Below are 23,407 nucleotides of genomic sequence, written 5' to 3' on the forward strand. Positions count from 1 at the left end.
TGAACTAGGCTGTACTTTCTTTGACTTTGACTTGAATTAAGAGTTAGGAAAAAAGCAAATGAATATACAAGTGATTGAAGGGTGTGATGCACTGAATATACATGACCCCTAAGCAAAATACTGTTGAAATGCCTGAAGTTCTGTTCATATTTAGGGCTTAGCATATGACCTCATTCTGGCATGAGCTATGCTAAGCCACCAGACTACCTTGCCTGAATTTGGAGGCAGAAAATCTAGAATAGAGATAAATAATCTTGCAAAGGTTTATGATCTGGTGCTGTCATAGGGCTTGGCCATCACCTGACCTTTAAGCCTGAATTTATTAAATACTAATATGTTTCTTGCTATCAGCCAATCATTTCATTCATTTGCATCATCTTTGATCTCTTATACCATCCTACCTAGTATTCTCTAGGTAAGTCAGAAGGTGATATTTGTGATTAGGTAAGTGATTAACCCTACCTGTGGGGATGCTTTCCTGTCAATTTTTCTAACTCAGTTTTATTGAGATATAATTTACATAGGATAAAATACACCTTTTTAGTGTATAATTATAAATTTCATGGGTTTTTTAAAAAAAATACACCATTACATGTTAAAGTAACAAGGATTTCCTGACAATTTTCCCAGAATCTAACAGAACTAAAATCATAAGAAATAAAACTGTTTTAAGTCTACATTTTATGCAGCAATATTCCCTGCCATGCAACTAGATTACCTACAGCATTATTTTCTGCCTTGTAGTCTATGAGCCAAGACATGGAGTTTTTCAACATGTGAAGGATGAAAGATACTATTCTATATGATAATGCACATGATTTAAAGAGATTTGCATGGAAGATAAGCCCATGATGAATTAACGGTATGACACTACTATTGAAAAGATAGTGGACTCTTAGCAGAGCATACAAATAATAGTGTTATATACAATTGGAGACTTTCTCAGGTATTCAGTGTTTAATCAAAAGCACCAAATTTTAAATAGGACATGTTGCCAAGATAGGTAATATTTTATGTAGAATGCCACAGAGTGACAATATTTTCTTGCGAACTAGTAATGAATATAGCTAACATTAAATGCTATTAGATATCATACAATGCTAAATGCATTACACACATTCCTTTAATTAATTTTGATGAGGCCCCTTTGAAGTAGGGACTATTATTACTCCCATTTTATAGAGAAAGGGGCACATACTCTTCCTGAGATTAAGTAACTACTAGCCCAGTATCACTCATCTGGCAAATGGTTGAGTCATAACATGAATCCAGCTCCCTTGTGTTCTGGATCACTGGATTTTACTTCATCAAATACCAGAAAACCTGCCTTACAGAACGGCAAAAGTCTTTGTAGAAATTTACAGAGAGAAAAAAAAAAAAAGGCATCTAACAGGCGTTTTCCTGTCCTTATAACTATCATGTTTCATTCAAAATTAGGAAATGTAAGATCAAAGTTATAATGAATTCTTTTTTTACTTAAAGGAATCAAAAAAGTAACTGTCAACACAAATATATAATAATCAATTTTAAAAGCTTATTAAAATATTAGCTATATCTATCTGTAATTGTATCTACATCTAATTTAACAACTGTGGACAATATGGTCTCTCATGTGAAAAATCTGAGATGCATCTCAGGAAATACTTCTTGTAGAAGGGTCTCTAGTGAAAGTCCCATAAGTTAGTTAATATTCATAAAACCATAAAATGTTATTTCTCAAAATGTGATCTGCCAACCTCTTTGTATCAGTATCACCTTCTTAAAAATTCTTGCTGATCTACTGAGAGTAACCTGGAGGTGGCCCCTAAGTCTCCGCAGACGCTTTAAGATCTGGCATGCGAGAGCAAGAATCATTTACTCTATTGCTCCAGAGGTTAGAACTAGGACAAATTATAAATGGTAAAGGAAAGTAGTTTGAACTCACATAGAAGGAAATTTTGTAGTAATATAACAACCCCAAATTGGATTTTTTTATACCTTTATAGTTTTCTATCGTAACTATTTAAACAGACAGAATATCAAGAATGTTGTAGGAGAAATAGTTCCATTGAATAAGGTATTGGAGTAAAAGACCTCTAAGATTCCTTTGAACCAAGATTCTCTTTTGTGCAATGTCCTGAGCCAGAGTGTAGTGAGAAGTTTCTGTTAACCATTTTCTCCCCTTCAGCTAAGTAATGACAGTGGTGTATATACCTTAGCTTAGAGAACAGTAAAAATGAAGAAATTCAGAGAATGACATTCCCAGGGGCACATTGCAAAGGCTAATATGTATTGTTTCCATTCTATACATTTCCAAGATAATTGCCATACTTCTCTTCCAACCCAAATTCCTCAAATATTCCTGTGTAACATATTTCTCTAACACTTAAACATACTTTCTCTGTCTGCTTAGCCTTTTTCAGAGTAACTCCTACCTTTTGATTTTAATGTTTTTTTTTTCAACATCTATTTAGAAACACTCATTGTACACCTACTCTGTATCAGTACTTTATTGGGTATTGGGAATACAACCCCCACCTTTGGAGAACTCCGTTTCAGGATATTAATGAGGAATAAAAAAAAAATCAAGTATAATAAAATGTGTTAAGTGTAATAAAGGAAATGTACACAAAGGGCTATGAAGGTTAAGATAATGGCATCAGATGAAGCCTTGAGTTTGGAACTACTTTCAGAAAGGAGGTGATTTTTGAGGAGTCTTGAAGAACAAGTAAGAGTTTACTATTTATCTGGACACAGGAGCACTGCTCCATTCCCTCCCCCAAAAAATATACTAGTTGGACATGTGAGGAGACTCATTCTGTGCATGAATAATAGACATCTATTATTAACACTGTTATTAAAGTTCCCCAATTAATCCCACCACAAATCATTCCCTTTTCCTCCCTCAGTTATACAACTGAAGATGGGGTTTGTGAGGGGACCTCAGTTTTCAGGCTTTCTACAGAAAACCAAAAAGAGGTAACAAAGTGGAAGAGGGGATCCAAAAAACTAGAGCAGATTTGGGAGCCAGAATTAGTTAGATACTAGAATATAGGATGTGAATTTTCCATCAAAAAGAATAGTGGGAAGTGGGAGGACATGTGACATTGTGATCTTTGTTATGTATCTGGGCTTACTGACCAATAGGCAGGAACTCTTTGCCCTCTTTTTGAAAACATCTTTTTAATCCATTTAAAAATAATACTATATAGATATGTTGAAATGCCATATTTTTTAAAGATTTATATATTTATATGAAAAAGAGAGATAGAGAACGAACAGGGAGAGGGGCTCAGGGAGAGGGAGAGAAAATCCACAGAATCCCCACTGAACATGGAGCCTGTCAGAGGGCCCAATTCCAGGATCCTGAGATCGTGAACTGAGTCAAAACCAAGAGTCTGCCACTTAACTGACTGAGTCACCCAGGGGTCCCAAAATACCATATTTAAAAACAAAATAGAAACAAGATAAATTATGATACAAATCCTTCCATTATTATTAGTTATTTAAAAAATTAGAGACTATTGTAAATACTGAACACACCCCAGCTCATTCAGGTTATCTGAACTGTGAATTTACAAAATACATTTGCAACCTCTTATGAAACATATGACATATATTTAGTTTGCCATATTTTGATATAAATAACTTTCATTTATGCTAATTCTAAACCCAAATTACTAAAATTTGATTTCTTTGTTGTGCCTTAATCTTAACAATTATTTTTAATGTCTCTTTATAGCAACACTTGCCTGTTGCTATTATTTTTATTAGAATGATAATACTTAGGTTTCCTTTTTCAAGTAGTTTAGCATGGAATATAGAAGTCAGCAAACCACAGTCCACAGGTCAAATCCAGCTTGCCATCTATCTTGGTATGATTTGTGAAATAAGAATGGGTTTTTAATTTTTAAATGGGGGGAAAAATCAAGAGAGAATATGTTATGACCCATAAAAATATATTTAAGTTTATAATATATTTAGGCTTTCTAAAACCTGTTATAAAATGTATCCCAATCATATTCCAGTGGAAACATTAAAGATAGTATCAAGAATGTCATTTGGCAGATAAGATTAAGCTATGAGATTAAGCTACAAATTAATGAAGGGATTTTTTTCAAAGTAATATTACATAGCAAAATTCAGAAATTTGTGAGCCAGGTTTTCTGATTTTAAATTGAATATTCTTTCAACTCTGTCTTCTTCATCTTTATTTTAACTTTCCTATTTGTAAAGAAAAATCACTGATTAGAGGGTATAAATTAATTGATGATGTCAGTTACAGTCTTAAAGTATTGACGAAAAACGTCTAACATGATTTCCCCTTATGCATTTCTATGATAACATGTATTCCAGTTAAATATTTTGAGATACACAATGTGAAATTTTTATTAAGGAAAGTTTTTAAATAAATTATAGGTGTTTTCTTGGTCTATTCAAACATTGTCTGATAGCTTGATTTATAATATAATTAAATTCATTTTCAAATATTTTTTATTTTCAAGATCTTATGTACTGAATTTAACATTGTAATATTGAATACTGAAGTCATTTCATCTGCCATTGGCATGGTAAAGTTTCTTTAACTATATCATATACATCTATAATAGAATTTTCTATTTCAAACTGATATGAGGGAGAGGAGATGCAACATGGGGGGTTAATGTGGTAGGAGAAGAGTAAATGAAACAAGTTGGGATTGGGAGGGAGACAAACCATAAGTGTTGAGAGTTTTATCATCAGTTTTTACACTTATCAGTTATTTATGAAATGAGCTCATACATTTGTTGCAATATTTCTTTACCTATTAGATTGATCTGAAATAGATTTTTGGTTCTTCCCAAATTAAAAAAATCACATATCATACCACATGTGAAAAAAAATATGCAGAGATATACTTAATTATTTACTGTAAGAATAATTGCTTTTCTCATGTTTCTGTTTACATATTAAATATTTACTACTGAACGATGACAAACTAACACCAGACAGTATTTCTGCTTCTATACATGTTCATTAAATATAATGCTCATCAGGATTTAATAATTATATTGTAAAACAAGTATTCCCCCACACTCCTCTTTAATTTTATATAATTAACAACTGCCTTTTTCCTTTTTCTGTTGTTTCAGTTAAAGGATCAAGAAAGTTAAGTGTGCCAACAGATCTTAAGGCTGATCTTGGTACGGTACACCAACAATTATAAGTTTTCTTATATTCATTTGGCTGAACATTTTTACCAACCAGTTCACGAATAAAAAATTTCCTAGATGGCAGTGTTTGATGGCGTTCCAAAAAGGCGTTCTTAAAAATCGCCATACAGTTCTGTTGGCAGCATTCAACATTTCATTTGTTAACAATCATTTTACAAAATTATGTTTGATAAATCATTATACACCAACATATATAATGTTTCATTTCTTTTTAGCATGAAAATGTTATTGAACATTGAAGAATCGTGCATATGGACCCTATCCTTTGTGACTGTAATCATGTAAATGAGCATCATTTTTTCCCAGAATTATTTTCCCTATTCTGCATATTAGTATTATGTAGAATTAGTGCTATTTAACAACAACAAAACAACAAAAGTATGATACATAAAAGAATGGAGACCTAGCTTTTTTTAATTTTAGAAAAGTTACACAAAATTTGATTCACTTTTAGTTTATTTATTGTGGGGGTCACAGGCTTATTCATAATTTAAGCTCTGAAATAAATAATGCTTTATTAAATAGATCTTCATAAATTTTTCCTTTAGAACTTTTATCTGCTTTTTCCAGCATAAGTTTTTTTTAATTTAATTACCTTTGTTTTCATCTCCTTTATTCTAACTTAAAGCCATAGCATTAAATCCTGCTAATGTCATGCTTAAAAAAACAAAAATACAGTAATTAGTCTTTGCATTACTTTTCAGAGTTTATAAAGCTGCTTCACATAGCCTATTTTACTTGATTTACATAGCAGCTCCTTAAAGTTGCTCTTGGTATTCCCAAACATTTTTTTTTTCTCTTCAGAGCAGAAACAGGTTATATTAATAAATGGTAAAGATTTGAAGCTAGGTCATAGAATATGTTACCCAAAGTTTATGGAGCATATTCACATATCTCACCTCATTGTATCTAAATTAAATAACTGTTAGACAACATATAATTTATTACATTCAATATCTAATTACATATAATCTTTTATGAATTTGATTAATTCATGTTTTATAAATGCAAAACACTAACATATTAGGTAATATTATTATTAGTTCAATATTAAAGAAATCGTTATACATTGGTATTGTACCATTATAATTGATAATGGATATCAAAGGAAGAATCAACATTATAGTTCTATTTGTTGAAAGTTCTAATTTTGTGTCAGATACTATGCTAAATGTTTGGACATGTTGCCCAAGACAAGGTAGTTGATATTGTTCCCACTTTACAAATGAAGAAAGAAAATTCCCAACCCACTTCTATATTTATTAGAAATAGCAAAGAAAGCTATTAGTTATAATTCTGATCTGGAGATCAGTTAGCATAGTTGTTATTAATAAACATTAACAATTTCTACAAATGTTAGTCTCTCAAAGTCTCCAGTTAGTTTCTCAAAGTCTCCCTCCCAACAGCTTCATTCCCACTATTTTCATGCATACTTTGAGCAAAAATAAATTATGAAAATTCAGATATACAGAAAATTGTCAAGTGCTTGTCACTTTACTAAAGGTTTTTTTGCACTTAGAAGGATTAACAATAAAATCTCATTAAATCTCTACTTCTAATTATGTTAATGTACTTTCTTTTAAAAAAATGAAATTCCCAGAAAAAAATCTTAAGGCTTCTAGACAAGGATAAATATCTATATAAATGTAAATTCTGACATATAAAATCTTGGTATAAAATATACCTAGGTTGCTTGTAACATGCTTCAGGAGATTATTTTCCACTAGTATATAATTCATTAGTGAGGAGGAAGATGTTTAAGAAGTTATTGCCAAAGGCCAAATGAGGGCCTAAAGTAGAATAACAACAAAGAAAATGAAGAGAAAAGCAGTCCCCATGGGAGAATTTACAACTGATGGTATTACCAACAGTGGGTGGAACAGGGTTCCTAATGCATAGGAAATAGGAGGAGTCAAGACTGAGTACAAAATGTTAAGAATAGTTCTCATGGAGAATGTCTGGTTTGAGAGGAAAGGAAAATGAGTTTGAGTTTCTACAGGGACACCCATGTTAACCATTCAATGAGAAATTAGAAATTATTGATAACTTTCATTTATATCAAAGTATTAGTAACTGGGTACATGAACTATTCACTGAAGACAAAGGGAAAAATGACAAGGTGTTGGAGAGTTTTCGATATTAATGCAACTTCTTTGTTATAATAATCCTTAAATAAAGAACAGTATAACAATAACAGTAAAATAATAGTAGCAGCAGCAAAAACCTCATACCTAATGCAGTTAGAAACTCTTAAGTAGTTAGCATTTTATGAGGTAATTGCAGATTCATGGGAGATTGTTTTTTTTCTTTTTTTTAAAGATTTTATTTATTTATTTGACAGACAGAGATCACAAGTAGGCAGAGTGGCAGGCAGAGAGAGGAGGAAGCACGCTCCCTGCTGAGCAGAGAGCCAGATGCAGGGCTTGATCCCAGGACCCTGGGATCATGACCTGAGCTAAAGGCAGAGGCTTTAACCCACTGAGCCACACAGGCACCCCTTGTTTCTCATTTTTAACAAAAAAATAGACTTTTCTCTTTCCTAACAATATTTTGAATTAAAAACCTAAAAATCAATTTTATAGAATTCAAGACTTGAGTGGACATAATCCAGGGGCTGGCAAATAACATTAAAAATATATTGTTATAGATGCATGATAGAATACTATAAATGGAACACTTTAGAGTATATTTATATTTACACTATAAATACTATAAATGAAACCCATAAGCCCTTAAAAAGTATCTATTACAAGATGAATTCTAGCCAATGAAAAGATGCATGGAGAGGCCATGGTCAAAGAACCGTAATGATTATTTAACTTGTTTAAGTGTAGAACTAAAGTCAAGCAACAGTGGCAAATATGATCACAAAATAGAATAAACTTAAAATCTGTAATAATATAGAAACCATAATGAAATTTTAAAATTGAGAGATGGAATGTAGAGAGGAGGTTAGAGTTGCCAAAAAGAGAATTCTATAGCTAAATTTGGTGGTTAATTGGTGGTAAAGTGAGAACAAAGACAAGCAGAGGAAGAACTGCACTAATTTCATTTTTCATAAGGGGAAATAAATTATTATTCATAGATAACAATTTAAGAAGAAAAATACACAAAGTCACCACTAGGAAAAAGGTAAAATACTCCAAAACTTCACCAAAGGAGAATACATATGAAAAAAATCAGGAAGATACAACCCACTATAAAGTGGGAGAGTACAACAGAACCTGTTTATGTTGATTGACTAGAGTCTTCAGATTCTCCACTTTAAAACTCTCGAGACTGCCCTGATTCTAGCTTTCTACATTTTGAAAACACCAAGAATATTTTCACCACAACTTTTTACTAGAGCCAATCACTTGTCCTGCTTAGTATACCCAGATCGCCCTTAGCCACAATAACCAGAGTTCACATTTGTAAGAATGGGACCTAGTGGGTGAAACCACATGAACTCCAGGAAGAAAATGGACACATCACAGGTATTTGTTGTTCTTTCAAAAATGACCACATTGTCCTTTGCCGGAGTCAAAAAGATGGTGTCGGGAAGCTAACCCTGCTCTTCAGAATTACTTATGTAACCATTTTTCTGAAGTCATCCCCTCTAGAGAACAAATTTGCTGTGAATAGTGAAGCACAATTCATTTCTGTTTATTACTTGAGTATGAAAATGGCAAGTGGATAAGCAAACACATTAAGGTCCTTGGTTTGGAATGGCATCCCAACAATGTTTTCCTAGCAGTAGGATTATGTGACTTCAAATGCAGAGTGCTTCTGTATACATTGAAGAAGTGGATGAAGATGAACCAGTATACTGTAGAGCAGCAAGATGCATTTTGGTTAGCTGATATCTGTTCACTGGTACTGGGAGCTCTGTCTTAGCTTCACGAGCTCTGTGACCTAGGTCAACCATGACAGCAATGTGCCTATTGCTGATGCCTCAAACGGTGTTCAGGTTTCATCTGAAAACAGTTGCTGCTACTCCTGAATGCTGAATGAATTATTTGTCTCAGACAATACAGCGTTGTGTAGCTGCCAGTCATGATTGCTACCCAGTGTTGTTTACTAAGATGACCATGGCTCTAGTCTCCAAACTGGACATTCCAAAACACAGCTTCCAGCACAGCAGGTTAGCTATGGAATACTTCCAGAACATGGACAAGAGAGTCACAATTGAGTACTACATCACAGCATCAGAGATACTGCGCCAGAAGAGATAGCATTACTCAAATGGAAAAGCAAGATTACTGAAAACTCTGCCCCACAGGAATTAATGGAGCCATGACAATTTGGGATTTCAAAATTTTAGAATCTTCTATCCAAGCCCTTCAAATAATTTGAAGCTGAGTGAATCTCTTTGACCTAGTATGAAAAACAGTAACTGACTTCAGGTCCGTCGTTTGCATGATGGTGAGGAAAACCAACCACAAGGAAAGAATGAAAACATATATCATGCAAATATCATTTCTATGTTGTGTTTAAATATCATTGGCAAATGTTTAATTTTTTTTTTGCTGTTTTATCCCATTCTTTACCAAAGCTCCTTTTAAGCAGTTCATTATGGAAAATTGTTTCATTAACTTAAGAGGGGAGATGAGGTGGTATGTAAATTGTCACGTAGAAAATTAAGTAAAATAATATGTTCTTTAAAATAGGACGAGGATGAACTGTCTCTCATGTCAATAGACGTAGTAAACTAATATGCTTTTGTTTTAAGAAAAAGGCTTTTCAGCGTTTATCACATAATAAAATCCAATAAGAGAAAATCTAAAGCAAGGTGACTCAAAGTTTAGTACTAGGATATATTAGACAACTACTGGCAAAAATAAGACAGGAGTTATTATATTAATATCTAAGTTGAGTCCAAGACAAAATACATTAAATTAGAGTGCTTATATTTATACAGTGATGAAATGTACATCCACAATAGTGTTATATGCAACTAATGAATTATTGAACACTACATCAAAAACTAATGATGTACTATATGCTGGCTAATTGAACATAATAATAAGAATGAATGAAAATAAATGACAAAATTTATAAAATGAAAGTGTAAACAGAAAAAATTTAATAAACCAATTAATGTGGATTAATAATTGTACTTCAAAAACCATAAAAGCATAAGAAGAAACAGAAATCAGTAATAAAGAGAGATTTTAACATAATTTAATGACAACTCAACAAAAAATAAGAAAGAATACTGAGGAAAAAAGAGAGTTTACATGTAAGAGTTACTTCATATATATTGAATTTTATATCTTAGAAATATCATTTTCAAGTATCCATTGAAAAATTTACAAAATTTAAACTTATATTAAAGCCACAAGCAAACCTCAATACTTATAGACTATTTCAAATTGTATTCCTTAATTACAAATTAATGACATAAGAAAAACAAAATGTAGAAAACAGAAACAAACCCTAAAGACTGAAGGATTTTTAACCCTCACTTATGCGAGGGCCTGGTTTCTCACTAACTAGATCAGTAGCAAAATTTTGTTTCAGATCTCTAGTAATATCATAGATCAAGAACTCTGAAAATTATAAACTAAGGATTTAGAAGCTAGTGGAATAACTACAAAACTCCTACAGTAGAGAGTAAAGAAGGGAAGGTAGAGAAAAATTCTGGCATACTACAAAAAATTTACCATAACAATTCATTCCAGTTGAAATTAATTTTATTAAAAGAATAACAAAGACTTTTTATTCTCTTACACCATACACAAAGATAAACTCAAAATGGTGAAAGACCTCAATGTGAGACAGGAATCCGTCAAAATCTTAGAGGGGAACATAGGCATTGGCCACACGCAACATTGGCCGTTGTGGCCATTCAACATTGGTCACCGCAACTTCTTTTAAGACACATCTCCAAAGGCAAAGGAAACAAAGTGAAAGTGAACTTTTGGGACTTCATCAAGATCAAAAGCTTCTGCACAGCAAAGCAAACAGTCAAACTAAGAGGCAGCCCATGGAATGGGAGAATATATTTGCAAATGACACTTCAGATAAGGGGCTGGTATCCAAGATCTATAAAGAACTTCTCAAACTCAACACTCAAAAAACAAGTAATCCAGTCAAAAAATGGGCAGAAGTCATGAACAGACTCTTCTCCAAAGAAGACATAAAAATGACTAACAAACACAGAAAAAATGTTCAACATCAGTAGCCATCAGGAAAATACAAATCAAAACCACAGTGACATACCACCTTACACCAGTTAAAATGGCAAAAATTAACAAAACAGGAAACAAAAAATGTTGATAAGGATGTGGAGAAAGGGGAACCCTCTTACGCTGTTGGTGGGAATGCAAATTGCTACAGTCACTCTGAAATACAGTATGGAGATTCCTCAAGATGTTAAAAATAGAGCTTCCCTATGACCCAGCAATTGCACTACTAAGTATTTACCCCAAAGATACAGAAATAATGAAAAGAAGGGGCACATGAACCCCAGTGTTCCTAGCAGCAATGTCCATAATACCCAAACTGTGGAAGGAGCTGAGATGGCCTTTAACAGTTGAATGGATAAAGAAGATGTGGTCCATATATACAATGGAATAGTACTCAGCCATCAGAAAGGATGAATACCCACCATTTGTATCAATATGGATGGAACTAGAGGGGAATATGCTAAGTGAAATAAGTCAAGCAGAGAAAGATAGTTATCATATGGTTTCACTTATATGTGGAACATAAGGAATAGCACAGAGAACCATAGGGGAAGGGAGGGAAAACTGAAAGGGAAGAAATGAGAGAGGGAGATGAACCATGAGAGACTATGAATTCTGGAAAACAAGGGTTTTCCAGTTTTAAGGGTTTTAGAGGAGAGCATGGGGGTAAGGGGTAGCTGGGTCATGGGTATTTAGGAGGGCATGTATTATGAGGAGCACCGGGTGTTACACGCAACTAATGAATCATTGAACACTGCATCAAAAACTAATGATGTACTATACAGTGACTAACTGAACATAATTTTAAAAAGACTTTTAAAATAAGACTTTTAGAATGCTTAAAATATGATAAAAAAATAACTAATTTTTAAAAAGATTAATAAACCATGAATCTAAAGCAAGCCCAAATTAAAAACCAATTAAGAATCTTGGATAACATTGGGGGCACCCAGGTGGCTCAGTCAGTTGAGCATCCAATGTTTGATTTTGGCTCATGTCATGATCTCAGGATCCTGGGATTGAGTCCCACATAGGAATTTCTGTTTAGCTGGGAGTCTGCTTGAGATTTTTTCTCTCCCTCTCCTTCTGCCCCTCCCCTCCATGCTCTCTTTATAATAATCAATCTTAAAAGAAAAAAAAAAAGAATCTTGGATAACAGTGAACAGAGACCATCAACAAAGAAATATAAATTATAAAAAGGAACAAAGTAGGGGTACCTGGGTGACTCAGTGGATTAAAGCCTCTGCCTTCAGCTCAGGTCATGATCCCAGGGTCCTTGGGATCAAGCCCTGCATCTGGCTCTCTGCTCAGCAGGGAGCCTTCTTCCTCCTCTCTCTCTACCTGCCTCTCTGCCAACTTGTGATCTCTGTCTGTCAAATAAATAAATAAATAATTTTTTTTAAAAAAAGGAAAAAAGTAGAAATTCTGAAGCTAAAATTACAATAGCTAAAATGAAAAACTCACCAGAAAGGTTCAACACCAGATTTGAGTAGCAGAGGAAACTGGCCAGCCTGAAGTACAATTGAAATTACTGACATTGAAGAACAAAAGTAAAACAAAGGAAAATGAATAGAGATTAAGGGATTTGTGAAACATTATCAAGCATACCTACATATTATGGGAATACTTGAGAAAGAGAAGAAGAGAAAAGGGAGAAGAAACAATATTTGAAGAAATAATAGCTGGAATCTTCTCTAACTTGAGGAAAGACATAAGCCACACATCCAAGAAACTTTTCAAACTCCAAATGTAATAAACTCAAAAAGATACTCACTCAGATGCATTATAATCAAACTTTACAAAAAGAGGATCTTAAAAGAAGCAAGAGAGAAGTGACTCATCATGAATAAGAAATCCTCAATAATTTTGCTAGCCAAATCCACGTAAGAAGCCAAAGAGGCCAGAAGGTAGTGGGATAACATATTTAAAGTGATGGAGAAAAAGTATCAACAAGGAATTCCTATATCTGGTAAAATGTTCTTTCAAAAATTAAAGTGAAATTAAGACATTGCCAGACAGACAAAAGCAAAGAGAGGTCATGACTAGTAGATCTTCCCTACAAGAAATACTAAAAGAAGCTCTACAGACTGAAATGAAAAGGCATTTGACAGTAGCTTGAAGACATATAAAGAAATAAAGAACAGTGGTAAAAGTAACTACATAGTTAGATTAAAAGCCAATATTATTATATTTTGGGGTTTCAACTCTTATTTCCTACATGATTTAAGAGTCAAAGATCTAAATCTTTAATGGACATGTAATAAATAAAGATATGAAGACAACAATATAAGGGAAGGTGATGGACATTTAAAGCAACAGAGTTTTGTATGCTATTGAAGCTAAATTGGTAGAATTCAAAAGACATTGTTGTGAATTTGTAATCTCCAGGATAACCATTAATAACTAAAAAAAAAAAAAAAAGGAAATATGAAGGGAATAAAAAGATGCACTGGGAAAAATTAAATATAAAAGAAGGAAATATTGAAGCAATTCATGAACGAAGGTATACTTCTGGAAAACAAATAGAAAAATGGCAGAAATTCTTCCTTATCAGTAATTACTTCAAATGGATTAAACTCACCAATTAAAAGACACACTGGCAGAATAGATTTAAAAATATATAATCTAACTATATATTATCTACAAGAGAGTCATTTTAGATCAAAAAATACAAATAGGTTGAAATTAAAAGGATGGAAAAAGACTCCATGCAAGTAATGACCAAAAGAGAATTCGTATGGCAATACTAAGACCAAAATAGACCTTAAGTTAAAAACTGCTACAAGAAACAAAGAAGGATAAAAGAGTTAATTTAGTGAGAAGATATAACAATTACAGACAAATGTGCACAAACAGCAGAACCCAGAATATATGAAGCAACATTGAAAAAAATTGAAGGGAGAATTAAACTAATTAGAAACTAATTACTAATTAGAGAATTAGTAATAATAGTTGAAGAATTCAATAGCCTGCTTTCAATGGTGCATAGAAAATCTAGCCAGGAGATTAAACATGAAACAGAGAATGTGAATAATGCTATGAGCCAACTAGTTTTAACAGACAGAGTACTCCACATAACAATAGAATTGCATACTCTTCTTAAGTACACATGGAACATTCTTGAGGCTAAAACATATTTTAGGCCACAAAAGAAGCCTCAGTAATTTTTTTTCCTAGGCAAAAAACTTTATTAACTTTGTTTCAAACATTATCCCCAGGCTTCTTCAGCTTAATTAGCTGCAAAGAATGAATTGTGTATAAGCAAAAACTGAAAAGAGCTGCAGTGTCCATGGGGCTTGGTCTTAAAAATATTAGAGACCTAGATTTCATCAGATCCATAGACGAAATTTTAAAAAGTAGTCATAATATAAAATAATAGCTCCCAGTAACTTCAAGTTTTATCTTCTTCAGAATTTGACTCAATTCAGTTTGCTTCATTCTTGGAAGCTTCATTAAAATTCTCTACAAGATCTGGAACTTCATTATCATCATTCTCTCAGGTAGCAAGTGGTGTTTTTCCATCCACAGAATTGTTTGGGCAGAGCTTCAGCCAGTCTTCTTAAACTAGTCAGATTGTCCACACCAAGTTGGTTTAAGATACTGGGTAGCAATTCTGTCAGCTGCTTTGTGTCAGCATGCCCTAAAATGGTAAAGTTTTCAGTGCCAGCAATGCCTGAACTTTAGGGTTGTTAAAGTGATCACTGTTCCTTGGTTTGTGAACATATTCACTTCTTCAATATCAGAGATATTGTTTACCGCTAACTTAAGGAGAACTGAAGTTTTTTTACCATCTGCTGTAGCTGTTCTATGAACACCTTCTTGTTTTGGGATGTAATTCCTTTCCCACCAATGCGCACTTGTGCTTACAGTTTGGTGAGTTTCTCCTGGTTCATGATAGTTTCTTTCATCTGAGGCTCCTGTCCTGGGGTTCTGCCATGAAGTGGAGGAAGAGAGGGCATTGGCTCCAAGCCTCAATAAACTTAAAAAGATTAAAATCAGGGGTGCCTGGGTGGCTCAGTGGGTTAGGCATCTGCCTTCGGCTCTGGTCGTGATCTCAGGGTCCTGGAATCAGGCCCCGAGTCAGGCTCTTGCTCGGCAGGGAGCCAGCTTCCTCCTATCTCTCTGCCTGTCTCTCTGGCTACTTAAAAAAAAAAAAAAAAAAAAAAAAGATTAAAATCATACAAAGTTTTTTCTCTCTAACCACCAAGGGATGAAACTAGAAATCAGTAAAAACTGAAATTCACAAAATTTGGAAATTAAACTGCACACTTGTAAACAGCCAAAAGGTCAAAAAGGAAATCACAAGTGAAATGTGAAATACTTTGAGACACATGAAATAAAAGCAAAATTTACAGGTTATACCAAAAACATAGCTCAGAGGATATTTATAACTGTAAATGCCTATGTTGAAGTAAGATCCCAAATTAACAACACAACTCTATACTTCAACAAACTAGAAAAGACTAACTTAAACCCAAAGCTAGCAGAAGTAAGGAAATAATAAAGATTAAAGATAAACAAAACAGAGAAAGAAAGACAATAATCAACAAAACCAAAAGTTGGTTGTTTGAAAAGATCAACAAATCAACAAGACTTTACCTAGACTAAGAAAAAAGGAGAGAAGATACAAATAATTAAAATCAAAATGAAAGTAGGGACATTAATATCAAACGTACAGAAAAGAGGGTAATACTTTGAACAACTGTATACCAACATTAGATAACCTAAATGAAACAGGCAAATTCCTATAAACACATGAATTTTCAAAACTACTCAAGAAGAAAATCTCAACATAGCTAAAATAAGTAATGATATTGAGTCAGTACTCAAAAATTTCTAACAAAGGAAGACCAAAGATGAGATGGCTGGTGAATTCTACCCAATATTTAAATAATTGATGCCAATCCTTCTCAATCTCTACCAAAAAATAGAAGAGGGGGAACATTTCCTCACTCACTCTATGATATCAACATCACCCTAATTTCAAAGCTAGACAATACCACAATGAATAAGAGACCAATATCCCCTATGAATATGCATGTAAAAATTCAACACCATATTGGCCAACAGAATGTGAAATGGTACAGCAGCTATAGAAAATACTATGGCTGTTAAATAAAAATTATTAGATTTATTGCATGATCTAGCTAATCCATTTCTGGGTATATATTCCCAAAAATTGAAAACAGAGTCTCAAAGGGATGTTTGTATACACATATTCATAACAGCAGTATTGACAAGAGTTAAAATGGATCAGCAAAATGTGGAATATATACATACAGTGGAATGCATTCAATTTTTAAGAGGAAGGAAATTCTGACATACGCTACAAGATTCATGAACTTTGAGGCTATTATGCTCAGTAAAATAAGTCAGCAATAAAAAGACACAAAAATATATGATTTCAATTATATGAGGCACCCAGTGTAGTCAAATGCAAAGAGAAAGTAGAATGATGGTTGCCAGGGCCTGGGAGAGGAGTAAATGAGGAGTTACAGTTCAATTAACAATGAATTTCATTTTACAAGATGAATTCTGGAGATGGCTAGTGATGATGGTTGCAAAACAATATGAATATACTTACTACCAATGAACTGCACACTTAAAATATGGGTATGATTATAAATTTTATGTTACATGTATTTTACCATAATTTAAAAATATTTTATTAAAGTTTAAAAAGTGGATCCATGCTACAAATGGGTGAAGCTCAGAAACATATAAAGTGAAAGAAGCCATACATAAAAGGCCACATATTACATGATTCCATTTATATGAAACACCCAGAATAGTTAAGTCCCTAGAAACAGAAAGCAGACTGATGGTTGCCAGTGGCTGAAGAAGAGAATGGGTAATAACTGCTTAATGAGTCAGTGCTATTCTTTGTGGTGATAAAAATGTGAATTATATAGTGGTGGTGGTTATACAACATTATGAATGTACTAAATGCCTCTAACTTGTACATTTTTAAATGGTTGATTCTATATTATATGAATTTCACTTCAATCAAAAATGTAGGAAAAAATTTCAAAGAACTAGAGAAACAAAGTCTAGAATTTAGTTAAGAGTAATGTACCACGGTGAGAAATTTATGTATCATCTTAGCAACTTTCCTCTAAATCTAAAATTTTTCCAAAATAAAACATTTATTTTTAAAAAATGGGCAAACTATTTGGATAGACTCTTTACCAAAGAGGATATACAGATGCTAAGTAAGCACATGGGAAGATATTCCAACATCATTAGCCACTAGAGGAATACACATTAAAACAACAATGGACTACAACTAAATAAGTACCCATTAGATTAACTATAATAAAAGACAGTGGCAAAACTACCTCATGGTGAAGATATCACTGATCAGCAGAAACTCTCTTACTCTGCTGGTAAAATCCAAAATGATACAACCATTGTAAAAAACAGATAGGACTAGGTTTAATATACTTTTTAATACACTTTATTTTTTAAAGTAATTTTAGGTTTCAGCAAAACTGAGAGGAAAGTGGAGTTTCCATATACCTTTGTCTACACACTCATAGCCTCCCCACTATTAACAGACTCCATGAGAGTGGTACACTTGTTACCATTGACAAACTTACATTAAGACATCAGTATCACCCAGAATTCATATTTACAGTAGGGCTCATGTGGCATTATATATAGGTCTAAACACCAAGCATATCCATCATTATGGTGTAATACACTATAATACAGAATACTACCACTCTAAAAATCTTCTGTCAGCCTATTTATCATTCCCTCCTCCTTAAACCCTGGCAACCAACCACTGATTTTTTTGCTGTCTTCTTAGTTGGCCTTTTCCAGATTGTCATACAGTTGAAACCATACAATATGCAGCCTTTTCAGATAGACTTAATTTAGTGATATGTATTTTAGTTTCCTCTGTATGTTTTCTGTAGCTTCATTGCTCATTTCTTTTTAGAATATTTCATTGTCTGGATATATCACAATTTATCCATTCACCTACTGAAGGACATTTGGTTGCTTCCAGATTTTGGCAATTAATGAATGAAGCTGCTATAAACATTCATGTGCAGGTTTTTATATGGGCATAAGTTTTAGCTTTGGGGGATAAATACCAAGGAGCATGATTGTTGAATCATATGATAGGAGTATGTTTATTTTAGGAAACTGAGAAACTGTCTTCCATTGTAACAAAGTATAATTTTTGCATCTCCTAACAATGAGAGTTCCTATTGTTCCATATTCATTCTAGCATTCGGTGTTGATGGTGTCTGAGATTTTATCACTAAATTAAGTCTATCTGAAAAGGCTACATATTGTATGGTTTCAACTCTATGACAAGTATATACCTACATATAAGTATATACCTGTTTTTCATTGCTTTAATTTATAATTTTAAATATTTTCATATGCTTTTTGCCATCTGTCCATCTTCTTTGGTGTAGTATCTGTTCAGATCTTTTGCCCATTTTTTAGTTGGGTTGTTTATTTTCTTATTTTTGAGCTTTAAGTGTTGTGTATTTTGGATAACAGTCCTTTATCATATGTATCTTGAGGCATCTGGGTGGTGCAGTCACTTAAGTGTCCAATTCTTGGTTTTGGTTCAGGTCATGATCTCAGGATCATGAGCTCGAGCTCTGCATTGGGCTCTGCACTCTGCAAGGAGTCTGCCTGAGACTCTCCCTCTAAAATAAATAAATCTTTAAAAAACAAACTTTATCAGGTGTATCTTTTGCAATTGTTTTCTCCCAGTCTGTATCATCTTCTCATTCTCTTGATAGTACCCTTCACAGAGCAGGCCCAACTTATCAATTTTTTCTCTCATAGATCATGTTTATGTTTTATCTAAAAAGTCATCACCAAATCCAAGGTCTTCTAGATTTTATATTTTCTTCTAGTCATTTTCTAGTTTTGTGTTTACATTTAGGTCTCTGATCCATTTTGAGTTAAAATTTTTTTGAAGGATATAGTGTCTGTACCTAGATTCATATTTTTGCATGTGAGTTTCCAGTCCTTCTAGCACAATTTGTCAAGACTGTTTTTGCTCCATTGTATTTCCTTTGCTCCTTAGTCAAAGATCAGTTGGCTACTATATGTGGATCTATTTCTGGACTTTCAGCTCTGTGCCCCTTCAATCTGTTTGTCTTGTTTTGTCACCAATACAGTCCTCCTTACTTTAGCTTTATGGTAAGTCTTGTAGTTAGGTAGCACCAGTCCTTTGACAGTGGTCTCCTCTTGAAATACTATGTTATTATTCCTGGTCTTTTGCCTCTCTATGTAAGTATACTATCAGTTTGTCAATATCCACAAAATAACCTGCTGGGGATTTGACTTAAGACTATGTTGAATCTATAGATGAAGTTGGGAGGAACTGACACGTTGACAGTATTGAGTTCTCCTACCTATGAACACAGAATATCTTTTTCTTTGTTCTTCAGTTTCTTCAGTAAAGAAATTTTTTTGTAGTTCTATAGTTCTCTTCATAGAGATCTCATAAATGTTTTGTTAGATTTATGCCTAAGTACTTTATTTTTGAGGGTGCCAATGTAAATGTTACCAGTTTTAATTTCAAATTCTGTAGCTAGTATATAGAAAACTTTGTTGATGTTTTATCTTTTTTTATTATGTTATGTTAGTTACCATACAGTACATCATTAGTTTTTGAGGTAGTGTTCCTTTTTGTCCCATGTGAATGCTCACCAAAGGGTAACCTCCCCAGAGGAAAATTTTAATAATCAAGTTGGTTAGAATGGCCCATTCTGTGGATACCAGTTAGTCTCTTTCCCAATCAATTCTCTCAGCACTAATGGGCTCATGAACAAAGTAACCATGGCGACAGAAATGGAGGTTATGCATGGACTGAGCAACATGGACTTTCACTTACCAAGACTGACTTGGCTACAACCACTACTGAGTGCCCAATATTACAGCAGCAGAAACCAACACTTTGTCCAATTTGGCACCATTCCCTGGGTCATCAGCCAGTTACTAGTGGAAGGTTGGTTACATTGGACCATTTTCATCAAGGAAGGGAAAGATGTTCTTCTTAGTGGAATAGATATTATTCTGGATATGGATCTACCTTCCCTGCATGAAATGTTTCTGCTAAAACTACCATCCATGGACTTACATCATACCTTATCTACCACCATGGTAATGCACACAGCATCAAGAAATTAATTTCATAACAAATGGAGTGTGGCAGTGAGCAAGTGGTTATGGGGTTCATTGGTCTTACCATGTTCTCCACTATCCTGGAGCAACTGCATAGATACATATGTATTATTAATTTTTAATGAACGTTAGCCTTTACTTTTCATTATACCTTTCATTATACCTTTACTTTTAATCTATATATCCATTTATACTTAAACTGGTTTTCTTGTAGACAACATAATACTTGAGCTTATTTTTTGAACTACTCTGATAATCTCTTAGTTTATTTAGAACATGCACATTTAAAATGATTATATAATTGGATTAGTGTCTACCATGGTCCTTACTGTTTTCTATTCATTACCCTTATTCTTATTTTCTTTTTACTTTTTTTCTGGTTTTTTACTTTAAACTGGGCATTTTATATATGATTCTTTTCTACTTCTTAGTGTATCTGTATTATTTCTCTTTTTTAATTTTTTAGTGGTTACTGTAGAGTTTGCAATATACATTTACAACTGATCTAAGTCCCGTTTAAAGTAACACTGTACTGCTTAATGGGAAGTACAAGTACCTTATAGTAACAAAGCATTCCTAATTTCTCCCTGTTTCTTGAATAACTACTGTCATTCAATTCACTTATCCATAAACTACACTGCTATCCTATACACTTTTTGGCAACTTAGTGTGGTTTCTAAGAAGCATTATTGTGCCTTGGAACAAAGTTCAAGCATAGCTGAAGAATAAAAACCAAATGGCACCTAATAACATAAGATTCACAATGTCTAGCTTCCAGGCAATGATAGCATATCAAAAGGAAAATACAGTCCATGGTGAAGACAAACTATCAATCAACAGAAACTAATCCAGAAATGATACATAGGATAAATTCAGTAGACAAGGACATTAAATCAACTATCATAAATATACTCCATATATTAAAGGAGCTAGAAGAAAGCACAAGCATGTTAAGAAGACACATGGAAGATACCAAAAAGATTCAGATTGAACTTCTGGAAATGAAAAATATAATGTATGAGATTACATGCAATATACACTAGATGGGACAAACAGAGGAACAGACAATGAAAAAAGAACTACTGAACTCAAATTTGCGCTCTAAAATGAAACAAAGGAATAAAAAGCCCCAAGTAAGTGAATGGAGAATTAGTGATCTATTGATAAACTTCAAGTTACCTAATACACATACAATAGGAGTCTCAGAAGAGGAAAGAAAGGATGGGACAGGAAAATGTTTGAATAAGTCATACCAAAAATCTTCCTAATTTGATGAACACTGTAAGTTCACAGATCCAAGGAGTTTAATGAACTTCAAGCATAAGAAACATGATGAACACTATACCAAGTACATCATAATTGAAATTCATTAAAAAAAGCCAGAGAGGGTGGAAAAAAAATTATTAACAAATAGAGTAATAAATATAAGAATAACAGCAGACTTACAAGCTAAAAGACAGTGAAAGAACATTCTTTAAGTACTGAAAAAAAGTCAATCTAGAATTCTAAACAAAATATCATTAAAAATGAAGGTGAAATAAATACTTTTACAAAACTGAAAAGATCCAGGACTAAAAATTCAGCTCTACAAGAAACATTACAAGAAGTCCTTCTGAAAGAAGGAAAAATAATATAGAGGAAAATTTAGATATACACAGAGGAATGAAGAGCCCTGGAAATGGTAAATATGTGGGTAAGTAAAACAGATTAGTTTTTAAATTTCTTTAAAAAAATAACTGATGACTAGAAACATCCCTAATAATCCATCAATGAGTGAATGTTAAATTATGCCTTACCCATACAGTGGAAAACTCTTCAGCAATAAAGAGAAATGAGCTCTTGGTAAACACAATAACATGGCAGAACCTCATACTAAGCATGGTGAATGAAAGAAGTCAGACAAAAACAAATATAAGCTACATGGCTGCTCCTATATAAAATTCCATGGAATGCAAACTAATCTGTAGTAACGAAGTACATCAGTCATTGTTGAGGATATAGAGCCAATGGAGAGAGGCAGGATGGAAGCATTAAAAATAAGATTTAGGCAACTGGGAGAGGTGAGAGATATATTCATTATTTTTACTGTGACAACTGAAACAGTTTCTTTTAATTTTAAACATGGACAGTCTGTTGTATGTCAATTATGTCTCAACCTGTGCTGAAGAATATAATTGTCAAATAATTATCTATCATCTAAAAATGAGGGAGAAGAATGATGTTCTCAGATTTCTAAAACTAAGAGTTCACAATTTTGTTATTTAATTTACATTTAAGTACTAGCAGAGCAGGAGCTACGATGCGGGAGTAGTAAGAGAAAACTAAGCTTGCCTGATCTCCCAACTCAACTAGATAAATATAAAAAAAATCATTCTGAATACCCAAGAAATCTTTCTAAGAACTAACAGAACAAACTACACAACTATACGGACAGAAGAAGCCACACTGTGGGAAGTAGGAAGTGCACAGAAGTGATTTGGGGGAGAAACAGATCATGAATGCCACAGAAGGAAGATAGAGCCCTGGTCATAGAGAGAGGCAAGACAAAAGAGAAGAGCATACAGATAATCACACAAAGAAAACACTTCCTCATAGCCATTGACTAGGAAAATGAGAGGAGATGATTTTCATAAGTTTTTACACCCAACGGGCTCCAAAGACTGGAGTTAGAAAGGTCCACAGCATGGCAGGTGTGGAGACAAGTGAAGAACTGCAGTGCTTCTGTGGAGAAAGGCAGATAACCCAGGAGCAGACAACAAAAACAGAGGATCCCATGGAATGCACTGGAAGAGACGTTTTCCACTTCCCAGATGCATCTGAGAGGTGGTATTTCCTCTGACAAAGGAGCCAGCAGGTGCCTTCTCTCCTCTGCCCCTCAGCATAAAC

The 23,407-nt window shown here is 33.5% G+C and overlaps 1 protein-coding gene and 1 pseudogene across 8 annotated transcripts in view; one reads left to right on the plus strand and one right to left on the minus strand.

The window, feature by feature from the left end:
• The window catches only part of STXBP5L (syntaxin binding protein 5 like), a 411,609-nt gene that overhangs the window by 348,155 nt on the left and 40,047 nt on the right, over window positions 1-23,407 (plus strand). The window lies entirely within an intron of this gene.
• On the minus strand, window positions 14,720-15,270 carry LOC116864612 (annotated as a pseudogene).

This window comes from Lontra canadensis, unplaced genomic scaffold (assembly GCF_010015895.1).
Source record: "Lontra canadensis isolate GAN:19392208 unplaced genomic scaffold, GSC_riverotter_1.0 scaffold6, whole genome shotgun sequence".
In the NCBI taxonomy this organism is placed as follows: Eukaryota; Metazoa; Chordata; class Mammalia; order Carnivora; family Mustelidae; genus Lontra; species Lontra canadensis.